Source organism: Propithecus coquereli, unplaced genomic scaffold, assembly GCF_000956105.1.
Source record: "Propithecus coquereli isolate 6110/MARCELLA unplaced genomic scaffold, Pcoq_1.0 Scaffold619, whole genome shotgun sequence".
NCBI classification, from domain to species: domain Eukaryota; kingdom Metazoa; phylum Chordata; class Mammalia; order Primates; family Indriidae; genus Propithecus; species Propithecus coquereli.
The window spans coordinates 698,084-704,029 of record NW_012152163.1 but is presented as its reverse complement, the minus strand read 5'-3'; positions in this window follow the sequence as shown (position 1 = coordinate 704,029).

Genomic DNA, 5,946 nt, shown 5'->3' with positions numbered 1-5,946 from the left:
CACGTCTGGAGGGACCTAGGGGAAGAGGTGTCAGGGACGGGGCGCCTGGACTCAGGCCTCCATCCTTCCGGCAGACCCCCAACTGCCTGGGTCTGACCCTGAGCCCACCTACCACCACCACTCAGTAGGTCTCCCCTAGGGCCTCTGTCACCCTCTGTCCCTTTTCCAGATGCTCCAGGGTGGGGGCAACCAAGCGGGAAACTAGGTGGGGTGGGCAGGATAGCTGAACCTGAACTTGACCCCAGAATTCGGGACCCACTGTGTACCAGGCACTGCTCCAGGCAGTAGATGTGCAATCTCATTATTCTGCACCTAGGAGGTGGCTGTTGGGAAACTGAGGCTGAGAGATGAAGGAGCCGGCCTGCGGCTGCACGGAAATCAATAACAAGGCCATGTGTGAGCACAGGCCTTTGGAGTCCAGAATTCATTCCCTCAACCGCTACCCTGCACCTGCCTGTTTGAAGTGTCCAGGCTTAGAGCATCCTTCGAAATCCAGGGCCTGCAGAGGGACTGTGATTTGTCCAGGACCATCCAGAGACTCTGCGGGTGGGCGGGGTCCATTGTCCCCATTGCTGATACATTTAATAACTGTGGCCGGGCGCGGCGGCTCACACCTGTAATCCCAGCACTCTGAGAGGCTAAGGTGGGAGGATCACTTGACCCCAGGAGTTCGAGACCAGCCTGGGCAACATAGCAAGACCTCATCTCCACAAAAAATTTTAAAAATTAGCCAGGCATCGTGGTGTGTGCCTGTAGTCGCAGCTACTCAGGAGGCTGAAGCAGGAGGAGCATTCTAGCTCAGGTGTTCAGGGCTGCAGTGAGCTATGATCATGCCACTGCACTCCAGCCTGGGCAACAGAGTGAGACTCCTGTCTCTGGCGGGGGGAAAAAGCTGCCTTTGCAGCCTTTCCCAAAGTGATCCATGAAATCCTGGCCTGGTAAGATGTCCCGCAGCAGAAGGGTTCCCTGGGCAGGTCAGTTTGGGGAGGGTTCATACTCTTGCTCCTCTTGTTGACTGACAGCTGGGCAGGGACCCTTGGAAAAACCTGCCTGGGCCAGTCTTCTTGGTCACCTTACATTGCGAGCTGTCCCTCATCCAGGAAAAGGGAAAGGGGGAACCTTGATCCCTGCCACTAAGAGCTCTGAAGCCCTGAGGCTCTTTCAGCCCCAAAGACAATTTGTACATCACACCACAGAAAGGGAGAGAGCAGATGGGTTCCCCAAATATCTTGTTTCTTATTCTCTGACAAGAAAGTTTTCTGCATGCTTGCTATGCTACTCCGTAATCATTCTGCAAGACAAGACTTTTACTGTATATGTTTTTTTTTTTAGGGACAAGGTCTTGCTATGTTACCCAGGCTGGTCTCAAACTCCTGGGCTTAAGCAATCCTCCCTCCTCAGCCTCTCAAGTAGCTGGGACTATAGGTGTGCCACCACGCCCAGCATACTCCTGTGCTAGGTGAATGTATTTGCTTTTTCCAAAATAAATTACATGTTAAGTCACTTGCTAGATCAAAGAAAAAAAATAAACTACAGCTTCAAAGCAAGCAAAGGAATGCAGCCACCCGCACCTGGTCCTGAGCACGTCCCCATCCGCGTCCCTTTCCCTCTGCCCCAGGCATCTGCAGAGAGGGTGACCCTGCCAGGGCAGGCAGGTGCAGGGAGAGAAAGAGCAGGAGTGAGAATGGCTTCCAGAGCAGACCTGTGACGGTGAACCAGCATCCAAAACCCAAACTCCTCTCCCTCGCTCCACCTACTCCTCCTCCCTCCCCACCTCAGGATCCGCCCACTTGCCCACGCTGCCCCGACACCCTCTTTTCCTGAATGCTCACATCCAGTCCGAGCCACCTCCACGGGGATGCCCTTCTCTCTGCCCTGGCTTTCTATCTTCAGCCTCCTCAAGGCCTCTCTTCCTCCAACCTCTCTAATCCACTCCACTCAACCAAACAAATCCTTCCTCAGGCAATCTAATGACCTCCCTCTCTCACTCAAAACCCTTCAATGGCTCCCTATTACTGAAGTCCAAACTCCATAAAAGGGCTCTCCAGCTTCATCTCTAACTGCTCCCTGCTTTGCTACCCAGCCCTGATGCCCCTCACAACCACTGACTCACTCTGCTTTCCTGTTCTGTTTGCCCTTTGCACATACTGTTCCCTCTCTTTGAAATGCCCTTCCCCGCTTTGCTGTCTGGTGACCTCATATTCATTTTTTTTTTTTCTGAGACAGAGTCTCACTGTTGTCCTGAGCAGAATGCTGTGGCATCATCCTAGCGCACAGCAACCTCAAACTCCTGGGCTCAAGTGATCCTCCTGCCTCAGCCTCCTGAGTAGCTGGGACTACAGGCATGCGCCACCACGCCTGGCTAATTATGCTATTAAAAAAGGATCTCGCTCTTGCTCAGGTTAGTCTCGAACTCCTGACCTCAAGTAATCCTCCTACCTTGGCCTCCCAGAGTGCTAGGATTACAGGCGTGAGCCACCACGCCTGGCCCCTCCTATTCATTTTTAAAACCCAACTCCAGACACCCCCTCCATGCTCCCACTGGAAAGACTGCTTCCTCTGTCTGCCCGCATGACCTCACAGAATGCTGTGCAGATCTAGCATAACCTCTGCACTCTCAGTGCCTGCTGTCTCCCTGCAGGTCAGCCTCTCCCGCCAGGCCAGCGGAGATGTGAGGGCAAGGTCCAGGTCTGATGCATGTCCGTGACCCCAGGACCAAGCATAGGGCTGAGCCCAGTGCAGGCTCAGTGAGCTTTCTGAAATGAATGAGCTGGTGAATCACTGTAACCCCAGTGGGCTAATCTGGAACACCCGTGAGATGGAGCAGAGTGTAATGGCTAAGTATGTGGACCAGAGAGCCTGGGTGCTAATCCAGTGTAATCTCGGACAAGTAACTTTATATCTCTGGGCCTCAGCTTCCCCATTTGTAAAATGGGAATAATAATAGCATGTATACCGTGGGGTTTGTGTTGAGGCTTAAACAGTTCCTAGTTCACAGTAAGTGCATAATAAATATTAGCACTTTTTATCATGGGGAAGAAAGGTCTGTCTCTTGCCCCCGTCATCATTGGAGTCCCCATTCCTGGTCTCTCTCTTCTCCTGAACTCTGCACTGGCCAGCACTGATCACCTCACAGGCACCCTCAGTCAGTGTCCCCTAGACAGTCAGAGATCCTGCTCCCACCTGGCCACCTGCCTGCTGGGCTTGGCTTGCCCATGGCCTGGAAGCCCCACATGAACAAACATTCTCCCTTCTAATTCAGGTTCATCTTGTCACCATTTCCCCAGACCTGCTGGGAAACACTGGGGTATCAGGAGGGCTGGTAATTTTAAGTATCTGCTGACATTTCCTGAGCACTTACTATGTGCTGAGTGCTCTGATTCATTCATTCGTTCCCTTAATAAATATGTATTGGGTGTCCATGAGCCACCATGTGCCAGACCTTGTTCCCAGCACTGGGGATGCAGAGGTGAGAAAACAGTCCAGGCGCTGCCCTCCCCGGGCTTCTGGCATGGCGAATGAGACAGACTGAGCAAGTGAGCAAAGTCCCGCCTGGTTGCATACCGCCTCAGTGCTGGGAAGGACGAGAATGTGGGCGTGGTGGCTGTGGAAAGAGGGGAACTGCTTCAGGTGGAATGGCAAACACAGAGGGCTACAAATCTTTTGACCTCATCCCTGCAAGAGCTAGGGACTTTGTCTGCTCCCCTTGAATCTGGTGTATCAATTATGCTTTTCTTAATTTTCTATATTTTACGATGCTTTGACATCTTTGGGGCCTTATTGGTGGAGAGAAACTGCCCCCCACCACCCGCAGGGCTAGCTAATTCCTAGAGACAGCAGACAACTTGCCTTCAAATATTCCTTTTGTACACAAACCAACTAATCCAAAGCCCACACTCCCAGCTGCCTCCTTTATCTAACACTCACACACCAGCCAGTGTTTCCCCTGCCCCAAATCATCCCAGGGCCAAGTATTGGACAACTGAGGGACCACCACGATAGCCCAGAGCCCACTGAAATTATTCAAACTAGCCGATCCTAACCCTACTCAGCTGCCTAACCTGCAGCTGCCTCCCCATGGAAAATACAACAAAGACTGTGAGCCAGTGTTTCCCTTCACTCCTTCTGCTCCTGACCAACCCTCATGCTTCCCCTCGTGGTGCTGCCTGGCATGGCATGCCCCTCCTCTTGGGAACTGTGAGTGATCAAAATTTTCTTTCAATGGTATTAGCCTCTCTATGTCATCACTCAGTCACCTCCACACATTAAAAATCCCTCAGATACAATTAAGACTCCTGGCAAGACTCTGTGACTGATCGATAAAATATGGCAGCAGCTATGTCTTCCAGGCCTCCACCTCAACATACTGGCAGTCTCCACTTCCTGTCTCTTGGAACACTCATTCTTGGAACTCAGCAGCCATGCTATAAGGAAGCCCAAGAAGCCCCTTGAAGAGGTTCATATGGAGAGGATCCAAGGCCCCTGGCCAGCAGCCCCGGTGAGCCCCTAGTTGACAGCCGTACCCACTTGCCAGTCATGTGAGTAAGCCATCCCGAAATGCATCCTCTACTTCCAGATGAGCCATCCCTGCTGAGCCCTTCCCAATTTGTAGATTTCTAAACATAATAAATGGTTTTTGTTGTTTGCCAGTAAGTTTGAGGGTGGTGTGATACAGCAGCAGATAATGGGAACAGACGGGGTGTGGTCAGAGGCCTGAAGGATGAAAAGAGGGGCTTGTGTAAGGAGTGGAGGAGGGGGCTTGCTGTTAAACTGGGAGGATCCAACATCTGTCTCCACTGCCCCCCTCTTGAAATCCCACTAAAATGACAGTAAGGATTTTGGAAGCTAGAAAGAATTGATGAGAGATTATCAACTTATCAAGCTAATGACAGTTGAAATCAGAGCAGGGATGGGGGTAGGGAGCACCCACAGGAAGGAAGCTCAAACCCCCAGGAAGACCGAAGGATGGAAGATTCTAGAGCCCTCTGAAATCAGAGGTGTGGGGTGGCCTGAACGCAGGAAAACTAGTCGAAATTTTCTCAGAGAAGAAATTAGACTCCCAGATACCACTTCCCCACCCGTGCACTCGGATGGCTGCCCTACCCTGGAGAATATAGATGTTGGTTCCTAAAAGGTTGGGTCAGAGAGACCTGGACTTGGGGACACTAGGCCCGGTGGAGATGAGGATACCATGGTAGAAAGTGAAAGACTGCACACCAAATGGTGACTCTCTCAGTCCCTTTCCCCACTCAGTCCCAAGAGAATTGGCGCCCAGATGATATGACGCCCACCCCCATCAACCAGAAATAAAAAACTGAGAAAATTAACCTACCTAAAAGGAAAAAAAACCCCAGACTCTAAAGGGGGGGGGCAGCTCCAGTGCATCGCTTTTTGGTGTGGCCTCCAGGAGACGAAGCCCCACTCACAACCCAGGCCCCTCAGGCAGCTCTTTAGAGCCTCACTCTTAATCATAAACAGACAGCCAGGGGCCACCGGACACTCAGGGAAGACAGAGACAGTGGCACACTGGAGCTGCTGCTGCTGCCATTTGCCAAGTTTTCAGGAATTCTGCCAACTGCTCGGCACCATGTAGCTGGAAATCAGCCGTGCTAGAAATATTTACACCATGGAGATGGGCAAACACAACAATCAAGGCTTTTCTTCTCCCCTAGAAACCTGCACACCAATGACCAGACACTGAAAAACTCAGACCAAATCAAACAAAAACATGGAAAAAAGCAACTCAGAGGAGAGAGAGACAATGAAGAAACTGAAGAAGATTATAATTTATATTCTCAGAGACATAAGAGAAGCTACTGGATCCATGAACACAAATTGGATGATGATATAAAAACAACATCCAAAGAGCAAGAAACCTTATGGATCAGGGTTTCTACACCTCAGCACTATTGACATCTGGGCTGGAGAATTCTTTGCCGTGGGGCT